Genomic DNA, 16,162 nt, shown 5'->3' on the forward strand with positions numbered 1-16,162 from the left:
TCTTTAATATGACAGTCTTCTGAAATTTTAGGCAGTTTATGACCCAGCATAGGGTCCATCAAGGTGAATGTTCCATGTACACTTGAAAAAAAGTGAATTCTGCAGTTCTAAAGTGGATTGTTTTATTTCAGATATTCTATACACTTACTATTTTTTTTTTGTTTTTTTGGCTACATTTTTTTCTTTCAAATACTAACAGAAGAATATTAAAATCTCCATAAACGGCTCTGGGTTTGTCTTTTACTCATTTAAATTCTGTCATTTTCTGCTTCATTATTTTAAAGGCATATTATTAAACACATCTTTAAGATTGTTAAGTCTCTTGATGCATTGATTCATTCATCGTAATGTATATAATATCCCTCTTTATCTCTGATAATATAATTTATTTTGAAGTATATTCTGATATTATTTACATGGCCACTCTAGTTTTCTTATGATTAATGTTTGTCTACTTTTTTTTATTCCTTTTAACTCTTAACCTATGACATTTTATTAAAATATATCCCTTGTAAGAAGTATGTAATTCTTTCTTGCTTTTAATCAAATCCAACATTGTATATCTTTAAACCAAAGATTTAATCAATTTATCTTTACTGTAATTGATTTGAGTGCATCTACTTCTACTATCTTGCTGTTTTCTTTTAATCTGCCCAATATATTCTTTTTTTTCTTCTTTCCCTGTCTTCTTTGCATCAATCAAATATTCAAATATTTTTTACCATAGCATATGAGGGATCCCCTGCCCTAAATAGTACAAGATGGCCAAACACATTAAACCTAAATACTGGACATATAAGACTGGCAAGAAATTTTTAGTTACATATATGCATAGCCTCAGGGGAGGTGAACACTGCAGGCCATGCAGGGCTGCAAGGGATTGCACTCAGGAGCAGAGTGAACCAGCGCGGGCCATGGCTTTGTGGTGACAAGAGTGTGGATGACACTTGGCTCCTGCAGGAGAATGTGACTGGCTTGGTTGAATAATTTTGTGGGCTGGCAGAGAAATGAAACTTATTAGGTTAAGACTTGGTAGGGTGCAAGTGGTCCAGCTGATAGGGAAACCAACCAGGCGGGGAGACTTTTCTACTGGGTGAGAGAGTAGGGGACCTCAAGGCTAGGACTTTGGAGCCTTGTGAGGCTCAAAGATGTCAAGGATGTCTATCATGAATAAATACATACCACTTTACATACAGTTTAATAACCTTACAATGGCATAATTCTATTTACCACTCTTATATTTTGTGCTAATTTAAGCATTCATTTTATGTCTGCATATGTTATGGACTTCACAATACAATATTATTAATTTACTTTAAAACATTTTGTAAAAGTTTTTAAAAACAAGAAAAATACCTTACTTTACCACGTATTTATAATTTCTGATGCTGTATTTTCCCTTGTGTAGACCTCGATATTCATATAGTGTCATCTTTCTTTGGCTTGAAGAACCTCCTTTACTACTTCTTACATGGTTAGTCTGCTGTGGACACATTCTATCAGTTTTCATTTTCCTAAAATGTCATTATTTCACCGTAATTTCTGAAGAATAGTTTAGCTGAATATAGAATTCTAGGTTGGCAGTTTCCTTTTTTTTCCTTTCTGCACTTTAATGATGCACTTCCATTGCCATCTGGATTACAGTATTCTTTTATTCTTACCTGTGTTCCTGTCAATGTTATGTGTTTATTTTTCCTCTGCTACTTGTAAGATTTTTTCTTTCTCTTTGATTTTCAGGTGTTTGTGTGTGATATGCCTATTAATTATTTTTGTTGTTTTTATTCTCCTATAGGTTCACTGAGCTTCTTGGATCTGGGGGGTTATTTTTCATCAAATTTGAAAAATTTCTGTCATATTTTCAATGAATTTTCTTAACACAATATCTACCGCCTCTCCTTCTGGGTCTCTAATTACATATGTATTTGATTGTTTGATATTTTTCGACAGGTCTCTGACAGTTTGTTGTTTTTCAGCCTTTTATCTCTGTGATTTAGTTTGCATGGTCTCTTCTTACTCGTCCACAAGTTTATAATCTTTTCTTCTGCACCACCAGTTTTTAAATCCTAGGCACTGATTATTTTCAGATATCTTAATTCTCATTTCTAGAATTTCATTTGGATCTTTCCTATAGTTTCTATTTCTCTATTGATATTCTCCATCTTTCTTTTTCCTTAATAGTTTTATCTTTTTCACAAATCCTTAAACATACTTATAATTACTGTTTTAAAGATTTAATCCGCTAATTCAGTAATTTCTGTATTCTTTGAATCTGTACTATTGATTGTTTTCCTGTTAAAGCTCATGTTTTTCTGCTTCTTCATTTTTGATTGGATGTTGAACATTATGGATACTACATGATGATTGTGAATGGTGTTGCATCTTATTTTGGCAGGAAGCTAATTTAATAGCAGGTTAACTTGTCCTTTTGAGGCTTTTAAAAAAGATTTTTAAAGCGTGAATCTAAAAAGAAGCCCATAGGGCTTCCCTGGTGGCGCAGTGGTTGAGAATCTGCCTGCTAATGCAGGGGGCACGTGTTGGAGCCCTGGTCTGGGAAGATCCCACATGCCGCGGAGCAACTAGGCCCATGAGCCACAACTACTGAGCCTGCGCGTCTGGAGCCTGTGCTCCACAACAAGAGAGGTCACGATAGTGAGAGGCCCGCGCACCGCAATGAAGAGTGGCCCCCGCTTGCCGCAACTAGAGGAAGCCCTCGCACAGAAACGAAGACCCAACACAGCCAAAATAAATAAATAAATAAATAAATAATAATTAAAGGTGCTAATAATTTAAAAAAAAAAAAAAAGAAGCCCATATTCTAAGGCTAGACTACTCTTCTCCTCAGGCATGGTTTTTCGGCTGTCTCAACTGAATGCTCTGAGAGTTTAGTGGTCTCTCCACTCTAATTATTTTGGAATTCCTACATCTCCCCTAAATTTATGACCAATGGAATTTCCACTTGGTTTGCAGTTTTCCAATTCTCTGCTGTTCTCATCCTATGAATGCATAGCTTGAACAGTTGGCCTCCTATCTGATTCCTGTCCTGAAAATTACAGCCCCCCTCTGCAGCCTCAAACTTTAATCATCCCCTCCTGAGTAAGACTGCCATACACTGGGCTCCACTTCCTTGTGCCATTGTCCAGAAAGTGCTTCTAGGGCAAGAATCATATTTATCTTTGCTCTCTCAGGGATTATATCCTGCACTGACTTCTGTTCCATAGCCAACAGTTAGTTTGCATGCTTCGTCTGTAAAATGTTACTTCATGATTAAAGCAAGCACAAGTTGTGAGCAGCAATTTTCATTTTTTACTTGTTAGCATTGAAATTACAACCAGGTGATGGTATTATAGTGCCTGAAGCTTATAAAGTTTCGAGATTGATCTTTTTAAGATAAATATAAAATTTTGAACACAAGATTAGGCATGGATAGGAATATTTATCTAAAGAAATTATTGCAAATCACAATTTTTAAAAATCAGCAAGTAACATAAGTATCACACACACAAAAAAACAGAAAATAATCTATTAATTGAATTAATTATCTACCAATAATATTTTTTATCCTAAAATGTTGGACACTTTTAAGATTATCTCTTTGTAAGTCAATAATTTTGTTATAATTTGCTTTAGAGAGAACACCATGGTTGAATGAATTTTGTTTTTTATTATGAATAGTTTAAAATAGTTTAGTTTTACAACTTATAACTGATACTTTTAAGAATTTTTAGATTGTAGTCACATTTGAGAAAAAATCATAAACATTTTAATATATGAAGTACACTATTTCTCAGCATTTAAAATTTTCTTATGTAGTGAATAATGCAATCAAAATAGAAAGACATTCACATTTTCTAATGTTTTTTTCTAATGTATGTGATTCATTCCCTATGTTTAAATGCATAAGCAAATAATAAAAGAGCCTATCATTACGGTTTTTCAAAACTTCTCTCTCCTGTTACCAGATTGCTACCTTTGATATCATGAGAAGTTTTTACAATTTATTTCTGATCTCAAAATAATTTCTAACAATGACATCCCTTGATTTTATAATTTTTTTAGGTTTGACTTATTTTTACTTGATTTCCTTGAAATTCTTTACTGAATAAATGTAAATACACAAAAGAAGATATCTTTCATACACACCCAAATCAGAAGCCTATAATTTCTCATTTTTTTTCTAAAATGTTTTAAAAATGTCTGTGTAACTTGTAATTTAAAATGAACTACTGAGCTTTGGTAGATTTTTGATCAAATTGTTTGCATTTTATTTATGCAGGCTTCCTTCCCATGGATTTGAAAATATATTTTAGGTTCTTTAAAATGTTGTTGTAGCAATGTTCCAGGACTTGCACTATTTTACAATAGGCAGACCATCTCATTACAATTATATTAAAAGGAGTTGGCATGTATGCACAATACTTCAAATGCAAAAAGAAAACCTATTACTATTATAAAATATTCAAAATTGGCAGTAGCCTCAGGGACCGTAAATGCAGCTTTTTTCTTTGATGAGAATGAGGAAATAAGAGCACGTTATACATATGCTGCCTACTTGTTAATGTTCATAAAGAGGGCATGCAGCCCTTTATCATCACCTTTCAGTCATATGACAGACCACAAATGTTGCTAAAGGACATTTTACAATCATCCCAAAGAGATTTATTTGGTGAAAAATATCACTGATAGATAATTTTCAGTTGGCAAGAAAGTTCAAAATTGCTCAGAGGGTTTCACATTATAATAGTAGTGCACAGTAATTATCAACTAATTAGTGTTTGTCACATCCAACATAGAAACTAAAATAATACTGTTTAGTGTCTGCTTTATCTGTTAGATTTATTGGTTCATTTTGTCCATGCTTTCCAATTATTTTGTTTAATTTCTTATAAACCCTTTGGGATAAATAAATCACATTTTGTTTCACTTTGGAATTTTTAAAAAAGTGCTTCTGCAAAATATTGATGAATTTCAACCATTATCATATCATTTCCATTACTTGAGCCCCTCTGCATCTTTCCTTATGAAGAGTAACTCTCATTTACTTGAAAACATAATAGACACAACTACTCCTTTTAGCACTTCAGAAGAGAAGTAAATGGGGACTTCCCTGGTGGTCCAGTGGGTAAGACTCCGTGCTCCCAATGCAGGGGGCCTGGGTTCAATCCCTGGTTGGGGAACTATATCCCGCATGCATGCCACAACTGAGTCCACATGCCAACTAAGAAGCCTGCATGGCGCCAACTAAAGAGCCTGCATGCCGCAACTAAAGAGCCTGCGTGCCGCAACTAAAGAGCCTGCGTGCCGCAACTAAAGAGCCTGCGTGCCGCAACTAAGACCCGGCTCAACCTAAATAAATAAAATAAATATTTTTTAAAAAATAGAACTGAATGTTCTGTCTTGTATGTTCAAGATACTAGTCTAGTGAATTTTCATTTGATTTTCAAAATCCAAGTAAATACAGTTTTCTCTGACCACTGTCTTCATGACTTTTAAGGGCTATAAAAGTATTCATCTAGTCTGAAGATCAATCTAATGTTTACATGGTCTGTCTTGTTTATAAATAGCTGATAAACAAAAATATAAAAAAGTTTTAGAGTTGGAATAGACTACCAAATATCTGGTAAGAGTTTGACATATTTCCATATTTTTCCAAATAATTTGTTTGAGAATAAACTTTTTTTGCCATTATATATTCTTTGATTCTCTATAAATATTTTTAAGACCATGATTGTGAATAAACAAGCCATTATTAATTAAAGAGTGCTGAGTAAATTGATCCTCATTATGATACCTATTGAAGATCACAGTACTTATCAACATCAACAAAAGTTCATGTTCTGTTTTGACCATACATATTATGTTTTTCTTTATCATTACTGCTGTCTCCTTTCTGGGTACCCCCCGTCATTTGGATGTATCTTCATTCTCATAATTTTCTCTTTTTTACACTAGCTTTACTGAGATATAATTGACATGTAACACTGTGTAAGTTTAAGGTGTACAATGTGTTGATTTGATACATTTATATACTGCAAAATGATTACCACCATAGAGTTAGCTAATACCTGCATTACATAGTTATCATACATGGTTACATAATTGCCATTTCTTTTTTATGGTAAGAACATTTAATATCTACTCAGCAACTTTCAAGTATATAATACAGCATTATTAACTATAATCACTTTGCTGTACATTAGGTTTCCAGAACTTATTCATCTTTTTTTTTACTATATTTTTTAATAGATCTTTATTGGAGTATAATTGCTTCACAATACCATGTTAGTTTCTGTTGCACAACAAAGCGAATCAGCCATATGCATACACATGTCCCCATATCCCCTCCCTCTTGAGCCTCCGTGCCATCCTCCCTATCCAGCCCCTCTAGGTCATCGCAAAGCACCAAGCCGATCTCCCTGTGCTATGCTGCTGCTTCCCACCAGCCAACTATTTTACATTCGGTAGTGTATATAAGTTGATGCTACTCTCAACTTCACCTCAGCTTTGCCCTCCCACCCCATGTCATCAAGTCCATTCTCTATGTCTACCTCTTTATTCCTGCCCTGCAACTAGGTTCATCAGTACCATTTTTTTTTTTTTTTTAGATTCCATATATATGTGTTAGCATACGGTATTTGTTTTTCTCTTTCTGACTTACTTCACTCTGTATGACAGACTCTAGGTGCATCCACCTCACTACAAATAGTTCAATTTCATTTCTTTTTATGGCTGAGTAATATTCCATTGTATATATGTGCCACATCTTCTTTATCCATTCATCTGTTGATGGACATTTAGATTAGTTCCATGTCCTGGCTATTGTAAATAGTGCTGCAATAAACATTGTGGTGCATGTCTCTTTTTGAATTATGGTTTTCTCGGTATATGCCTAGTAGTGGGATTGCTGGGTCATACAGTAGTTCTATTTTTAGCTTTTTAAGGAACCTCCATACTGTTCTCCATAGTGGTTGTATCAATTTACATGCCCACCAACAGTGCAGGAGGGTTCCCTTTTCATGACACCCTATCCAGCATTTATTGTTTCTAGTTTTTTTGATAATGGCCATTCTGACCAGCATGAGGTGATACCTCACTGTAGTTTTGATTTGCATTTCTCTAATAATTAGTGATGTTGAGCATCTTTTCATATGCCTCTTGGCCATCTGTATGTTTTCCTTGCTGAAATGTCTATTTATATCTTCTGCCCATTTTTTAACTGGATTGTTTTTTTCATATTGAGCTCCATGAGCTGTTTGTATATTTTGGAGATTAATCTTTTGTCTGTTGTTTCATTGGCAAATATTTTCTCCCATTCTAAGGGTTGTCTTTTTGTCTTGTTTATGGTTTCCTTTGCTGTGCAAAAGCTTTTAAGTTTAATTAAGTCCCATTTGTTTATTTTTGTTTTTATTTCTGTTACTCTAGGAAGTGGGTCAAAAATGATCTTGCTGTGGTTTATGTCAAAGTGTGTTTTTCCTATGTTTTCCTCTAAAAGTTTTACAGTGTCTGGTCTTACATTTAAGTCTTTAATCCATTTTGAGTTTATTTTTGTGTATGGTATTAGGTAGTGTCCTAATTTCATTCTTTTACATGTAGCTGTCCAGTTTTCCCAGCACCACTTACTGAAGAGGCTGTTTCTTCTCCATTGTATGTTCTTGTCTCCATTGTATGTTCTTGCCTCCTTAGTCGTAAATTAGGTGCTTATATGTGTGTGGGTTTATCTCTGGGCATTCTATCCTGTACCATTGATCTAAATTGCTGTTTTTCTGCCAGTACCATACTGTCTTGATTACTGTAGCTTTGTGGTATAGTTTGAAGTCAGGGAGCCTGATTCCTCCAACTCCATTTTTCTTTCTCAAGATTGCTTTGGCTATTCGGGGTCTTTTGTGTTTCCATATGAATTGTAAGATTTTTGGTTCTAATTCTGTGAAGAATGCCATTGGTAGTTTGATAGAGATCACACTGAATCTGTAGATTGCTTTGGGTAGTATAGTCATTTTCACAATATTGATTCTTCCCATCCAAGAATATGGTGTATTTTTCCACCTGTTTATGCCATCTTTGATTCCTTTCATCAGTGTTTTATAGTTTTCTGAGTACAAGTCTTTCCCCTCCTTAGGCAGGTTTATTCCTAGGTATTTTATTCTTTTTCTTGCAATAGTAAATGGGAGTGTTTCCTTAATTTCTCTTTCAGATTTTTCATTGTTGGTATATAGGAATGCCAGAGATTTCTGTGCATTAATTTTGTACCCTGCAACCTTACGAAATTCATTGATTAGCTCTAGTAGTTTTCTGGTGGCATCTTTAGGATTTTCTATGTATAGTATCATGTCATTGGCAAACAGTGACAATTTACTTCTTCTTTTCCAATTTGTATTCCTTTTATTTCTTTTTCTTCTCTGATTGCTGTGTCTAGGACTTTCAAAACTATGTTGAACAAGAGTGGTGAGAGTGGACATCCTTGTCTTGTTCCTGATCTTAGTGGAAATGCTTTCAGTTTTTCACCATTGAGTATGATGCTGGTTATGGGTTTGTCATATATGGCCTTTATTATGTTGAGGTAGGTTCCCTCTATGCCCATTTTCTGGAGAGTTTTTATCATAAATGGATGTTGAATTTTGTCAGAAGCTTTTTCTGCATCTATTGAGATGGTCGTATGGTTTTTATTCCTTAATTTGTTAATGTGGTGTATCACAATGATTGATTTGTGTATATTGAAGAATCCTTGCACCCCGGATAAATCCCACTTGATCATGGTGTATGATCCTTTTAAAGTGTTATTGGATTCTGTTTGCCAGTATTTTGTTGAGGATTTTTGCATCTATGTTCATCAGTGATATTGGTCTATAATTTTCTTTTTTGTTATATCTTTTTCTGGTTTTGGTATCAGAGTGATGGTGGCTTTGTAGAATGAATTCGGGAGTGTTCCTCCCTCTGCAATTTTTTGGAAGAGTTTGAGGAGGATCGGTGTTAGCTCTTCTCTAAATGTTTGATAGAATTTGCCTGTGAAGCCATCTGGTCCTGGGCTTTTGTTTGTTGGAAGATTTTTTAATTAGTTTCAATTTCATTACTTGTGATAGGTCTGTTTATATTTTCTCATTCTTCCTGGTTCAGTTTTGGAGAATTGTACCCTTCCAAGAATTTGTCCATTTCTTCGTGGTTGTCCATTTTATTGGCATATTGTTTTTTGTAGTAGTCTCTTATAATCCTTTGTATTTCTCCTGTGTCAGTTGTGATTTCTCCTTTTTCATTTCTAATTTTGTTGATTTGCGTCCTCTCCCTTTTTTTCTTGATGAGTCTGGCTAAAGGTCTATCAATTTTGTTTATCTTCTCAAAGAACCAGTTTTTAGTTTTATTGATCTTTGCTATTGTTTTCTTCATCTCTATTTCATTTATTTCTGCTCTGATCTTTGTTATTTCTTTCCTTCTAGTGACTTTGGGTTTTCTTTGTTCTTCTTTCTCTAGTTGTTTTAAGTGTATGGTTAGATTGTGTATTTGAGATTTTTCTTGTTTCTTTTTTTTTTTTTTTTTTTAATGGTGGAAAAGGTGGGTTTATCTCAGTAATTAGTATGTAAACTTTAACTTACTCTCCCTGCTTTTGGCATAACGTCCCTGCAGTCACTTGTGCCTAATGCCTAGATTCCATTTGTTTTATTTTCCCCAGAGCAAAAAAACAAAAGCCGTATTTTTCTGCTTAGGTAGGAGAAGACCTTTACCTGGCTGGGCAGTGTCAGGGAGAAAGACTTTCAACTATGTTTCAGCCCCTCCTTTTCTACTTCCAGAATATCTGTACTGCCAATCTGTGGGCCATCTAGGGATTCTGCAGCGTAAATTAAGTGGCTTCTCAGCTTTCCCCACTGCTGGCTTGGGAGAATTTTGCTTTCCCAGTCAGTTTGCACTTAACTTTTCGCTTTCTAGTTTCTAGATTTTATTGCTGTTGTTTCCTCTTCCATTCTTTTTGTCGTTATGAGTTTATATACTTCAAATTACCTTTTATTTTCATTTTAGTAGGGTTTTTTTTTAATGTCTGAAACATTTATATTAACATATTTCCATACATATTTCCATACAAATACAAATATAAGATTTTTAGAAATTTCATGTAATGTCTGAAACATTTATATTAGCATATTTCCATACATATTTCCATACAAATACAAATATAAGATTTTTAGAAATTTCATGTAATGTCTGAAACATTTATATTAACATATTTCCATACAAATAACCCAATGAAAGTTTAGTATTAGTTGTTTTGTTTGTTTTTTTATACTGCAGGTTCTTATTAGGCATCAGTTTTATACACATCAGTGTATACATGTCAATCCCAATCGCCCAATTCAGCACACCACCATCCCCACCTCACCGCAGTTTTCCCCCCTTGGTGTCCATATGTCCATTCTCTACATCTGTGTCTCAACTTCTGCCCTGCAAACTGGCTCATCTGTACCATTTTTCTAGGTTCCACATACATGCATTAATATACGATATTTGTTTTTCTCTTTCTGACTTACTTCACTCTGTATGACAGTCTCTAGATCCATCCACGTCTCAACAAATGACTCAATTTCGTTCCTTTTTATGGCTGAGTAATATTCCATTGTATATATGTACCACAACTTCTTTATCCATTCGTCTGTTGATGGGCATTTAGGTTGCTTCCATGACCTGGCTATTGTAAATAGTGCTGCAATGAACATTCGGGTGCATGTGTCTTTTTGAATTACGGTTTTCTCTGGGTATATGCCCAGTAGTGGGATTGCTGGGTCATATGGTAATTCTATTTTTAGTTTTTTAAGGATTTTCTTGTTTCTTGAGGTGAGACTGAATTGCTATAAACTTCCCTCTTAGAACTGCTTTTTCTGCCTCCCATAAGTTTTGGGTCAAAGTGTTTTCATTGTCATTTGTTTCTATATATTTTTTCATTTCTTCTTTGATTTCTTCAGTGATCTCTTGGTTATTTAGTAGTGCACTGTTTAGCCTCCATGTATTTGTGTTTTTTACAGTTTTTTTCAGAACTTATTCATCATATAGCTGGAAGTTTGTACTCTTTGACCAACATCTCCTCTTTCCCCCACCCACTAGTAATCACCAGTCTAGTCTCTGCTTCTATGAGTCTGGCTTTTTTAGATTCCACATATAAGTGAGATCATACAGTATTTATCTTTCTCTAGTTTGGCTTATTTCAGTTAGCATAATACCCCCAGGTAGATACATCCATACTGCCTCAAACAACAGTATGTCTTTGATATTCTTCTTTCTCATGGCTTTCCACTGTGTGTGTGTGTGTGTGTGTGTGCGTGTGTGTGTGTGTACACATACATCACATCTTCTTTATCTATTCATCTGTTGACAGACACATAGGCTGTTTCCGTATCTTGGCTACTGTAGCTATGTTGCAATGAACATGGGAGTGCAACTATCTCTTTGAGAAAGTAATTTTATTCCCTTACATTATCCAGAAATACAGCTGCTGGATCATATCGTAGTTCAATTTTTACTTTTTTGAGGAACTTCCACACTGTTTTCCATAGTGGCTGAACCAATTCACATCTCCAGCAAAAGTGCATGAGGGTCCTCTTTTCTATACATCCTTGCCAACACCTATGGTCTTTTGTCTTTTTGATGATAGTCATTCTAACAGGTATGAGGTGATGTCTCAAAGTGGTTTTGATTTGCGTTTCCCTGATGATTACTGATGCTGAGCACATTTTCATGTATGTATTGGTCATTTGTATGTCCTCTTTGGAAAAATTCCAAAAATTTCCAAAAATATTTCTTTGGAAATATTCAGTTCCTCTGCCTTGTTTGTGTGTTTTTTGCCACACCATGCAGCTTGTGGGATTTTAGTTCCCCAACCAGGGATTGAACCTGGGCCCTCAACAGTGAAAGTGCAGAGTCCTAACCACTGGACCACCAGGGAATTCCCAATCTGCCCATTTTAATTGGATTTTTTTTTTTTTTTTTTTTTTAGAAATTCACGTTCTTTTATTTATTTATTTATTTATTTATGACTGTGTTGAGTCTTCGTTTCTGTGCGAGGGCCTTCTCCAGCTGCGGCAAGTGGGGACCACTCCTCATCGCGGTGCGCGGGCCTCTCACCATCGCGGCCTCTCCCGTTGTGGAGCACAGGCTCCAGACACGCAGGCTCAGTAATTGTGGCTCACGGGCCCAGTTGCTCCGCGGCATGTGAGATCTTCCCAGACCAGGGCTTGAACCCGTGTCCCCTGCATTGGCAGGCAGACTCCCAACCACTGCGCCACCAGGGAAGCCCTAATTGGATTTTTTGTTTGCTACTGAATTGTATGCATTCTTTACATATTTTGGATATTAACCCTTGTCAGATATATGATTTGCAAATATTTTCTTGTCTCATAATTCTCTTTATCAGTTCTCTTGTCATTTTAAAATCTGCATTTTCTTAGCAAGAGTGATTCTTTTCCTTATTTTCATAATTTTTGACCATCATTGGTGTTTAGTTTTCATGTTAAAGTTTTTTTTACATTTTGAATTTCTTCATTTATCTTTTTTGGGGGGCAACAAAGAGGTATACGTTTTAGGCATGTATGAGGATATTTTTGGTATAATCAATCATTCTTATAGTATATACAAAATTATTCTCAATTTAAGGCACACATAAGGACAATCTTGAAACAATTTTAAATTGCTGCCATTGTGTATTGAGCTACATAAGTGTGTAATCAACTTGCTCGTACACTACCTTGACTTATTAATACATGAAATTTTGTCACTGAAACATTTGGTTTTTTTCTGGCTGTTTCTGCATGTCAATAAAATTTTGGTGTTGTTTCACCTGGAATTACCAGAAGATGTGTCAGGTATTCCAAAAGGTGAGCCAATATTGTGATCTGTGACTCATAAAACAGGTTATGTCACACATAAACATACTATTTGTTCATAGTACTGCTATGTGTTTTTGCCCTATGAAACCAAGAATTCTGATCAATTTTATTTCTTTTCATTCTGATCAAAAAAGGAAAAGGTGTAATTCATCTCTAATTGTGTACTCTGCATGTTATCCTTATTTATATACTCCAGACAGGATGAAACATCTGTTTTGCTTAGGTAGCACTAAGAACCAAATCCCATGCTTATAACTTTGCACATCCAATGACTGGAAAAATTTTTGACACAATAGCTTCTGACTTCATAAATTTCAAATTTGTATCTCCCCACTATACACATTCTTCTGGCGCCAGGTGCCATAAAACATGTTTATATCACAATAGGACCTTTGTTCCTTCACCTTCAGTCACTTCAGTAGGTAAAATATAAAACTGAGCATGTGGAGTACCCTTGAAAGCCCTTACTATGTCAGAACGCCTAGCAGTAAATTAATACACAGGATGACTGCAAACTACCTAAAAAAATCCTACTAAATCCAACAAAATGTATCCCAACTCAATTTCCCTTAGTTAGCACCAAGAATGCTCATGAACACAGTAACACCAACCAACAAAAGTATGACAGAGGAAAAGTTAAAGTGGAGACAAAGATCTTAACCCATTATGGTTAAAATACATTATTTCAACATACCTTATAATATCAAATTACCATGTAAATACATTGCTAGGATTCTTCCTAGAGTCCTTCCTACGTCCTTGGAAAACACTTGGTATAAACGAGGAGTCCTGTAACTTAAGCTTCATTAGCCTCATGGCAAATCCACCTCAACCAGGTATTTAGATTGATGTCGTTCTAATGAATTTGTACCGTATAACCAAACTATGAGTGCTCATCAACTGATACAGTTTATATTTCTGCCCTCAACAGTACTACCTGTCTTAAAGTGCCTTTAATCCAATACGAGCGGGGTGAAAGCATTCATGACTAGTGGGAAGGAAATTTCATGACTACTACAGCAGGTCTGGTTCCAGGTATCTTCTGACTACCCCTTCCAGCAAAACTTTTCCAGTCTGTACTCCAATAATTCACATTCATTACCTGACTTCTAGTAACCAGAAAGAAATCAAGTGGATTTTAAAAGAAATTGACCAAGAGAGCTGGCTAATCAAGCATTTGCTAAACTTCCAATTAAATTATCTGTCTTAGCTGGATCACAGTTGATGATATATTAATAGATACATGGGCTGTTGCCAGCATTTCTTCCTTTTTCTCAAACTCCTAACTAAACACATTCTGCCCTACTTTCACCAAATCATCTGACTCCTACTTTCCTTAGATTAAACCAGTATTGTTGTCTTCCTTCTTTCATCCTTCAAAAACGAATTCCCTTTATGATCTTGATTCAATTGTTTCCCATTCTTCCTTGCCACCCAGAGTTTTTCTCCTGTAAAATTCATTTATTGCTTTTGATGAAGCTCTACTTTTACACAAGCTTCTTCCTCTTTCATATAAAGTCTTAGGTAACACCAGGCTCAAAACAAAGCTATTTATTTACTTGAATATTTCTGTGTGCTTACTCTGTGCCAGACACTTGATGAATAAGACAGACCAAGGTCCCTGTCCTTACAGAACATATAATCTAAAAGGAAAAACATGATGAAAAACAAAAAATACATACTATAACTCATGGAGAAATTAAGTGCACTGAAGAAAAAATTAAATAATAAGGAGATAATGACAAGAAAAGTGGACAAGATATGTTAGACAGAATGCACAAGGCTTTGCTAAGTGAGTGCACAGCTCAAATGGAGTTGAATACACAGGGTGTTTAGTAAGGGCTTTCCTCAAGAAGTGACTTCTGAGAAGATCTGAATGTTGTGAATACCGAGAGAACCAGGGAAAAAGTCAGGGGGAACAGAAGATGCAAAGTCCCTGAAAGGGGAAGGAGTTTATTAGAGGCGCAGCAAGAAACCTGACTGGACCAAAGCAAAGAGGATAATAAATTGGTAATGATTAAGAATAGAGAATTGGTTAAATTAATTATGATAGAGCCAAACAATTGAAGCAATATACTCACTGTTTGTTGAATAAATGAATGAACGAATTGAGATCACAGTGATTTTCATTGTCTTTTTAAAATTAATTGTTCAAGTAACATAAATACATGTTGTCTAATTTTAAAAAATAAAGCAAAAAATGGTGGTAGTTACATGAATTTCACATGTACTAAAATGACGCAACTAGACACACACACTGTACCGATATTAAATTCCTAGGTTTGATACTATGCTAGATTTAGTGTAAAAAATCACAGATCTCTTGGGGAAAACTGGGACAGGGAACATGGGACATCTCTGTAATATCTTCACAACTTATTATTAATTTATAATGATTTCAAAACAAAAAGTTAAAACAATATAGCAAAATATAAGTAAAGACCATTTTTTCCACTACCACTTTGATTTATAGCCCCCTTTCACACTCATCCCACTTCCCAGATGTAACCACTGTTATGATTTTGGGGTCATATTTCCATACCTCTTAAAATACTTTAAAATAAATATGAGGTAAGCCAGACATGGGTTCAAGATGGTGGAGTAGAAGGACGTGCTCTCACTCCCTCTTGCGAGAACACTGGAATCACAACTAACTGCTGAACAATCACTGACAGGAAGACACTGGAACTCACCAAAAAAGATACCCCACATCCAAAGACAAAGGAGAAGCCACAATGAGATGGTAGGAGGGGCGCAATCACAATAAAATCAAATCCCGTAACTGCTGGGTGGGTGACCCACAAACTGGAGAACACTTATACCACAGAAGTCCACCCACTGGAGTGAGGGTTCTGACCCCACGTCAGGCTTCCGAATCTGGGGGTTCGACAACGGGAGGAGGAATTCCTAGAGAATCAGACTTTGAAGGCTAGCGGGATTTGATTTCAGGACTTCAACAGGACTGGGGAAAACACAGACTCCACTCTTGGAGGGCACACACAAAGTAGTGTGTGCATCGGGACCCAGGGGAAGGAGCAGTAACCCCACAGAGACTGAACAAGACCTACCTGCTAGTGTTGGGGGGTTTCCTGCAGAGGCGGGGGGTGGCTCTGTCTCACCATGAAGACAAGGACGTTGGCAGCAGAAGTGCTGGGAAGTACTCCTTGGCATGAGCCCTCCCAGAGTCCGCCATTAGCCCCACCAAAGAGCCCAGGTAGGCTCCAGTATTGGGTTGCCTCAGGTCAAAAAAGCAACAGGGAGGGGGCCAAACCCCACCCATCAGCAGGTAAGCAGATTAAAGTTTT

The sequence above is a fragment of the Balaenoptera acutorostrata genome, chromosome 5 (genome assembly GCF_949987535.1).
Source record: "Balaenoptera acutorostrata chromosome 5, mBalAcu1.1, whole genome shotgun sequence".
Taxonomy (NCBI): Eukaryota; Metazoa; Chordata; class Mammalia; order Artiodactyla; family Balaenopteridae; genus Balaenoptera; species Balaenoptera acutorostrata.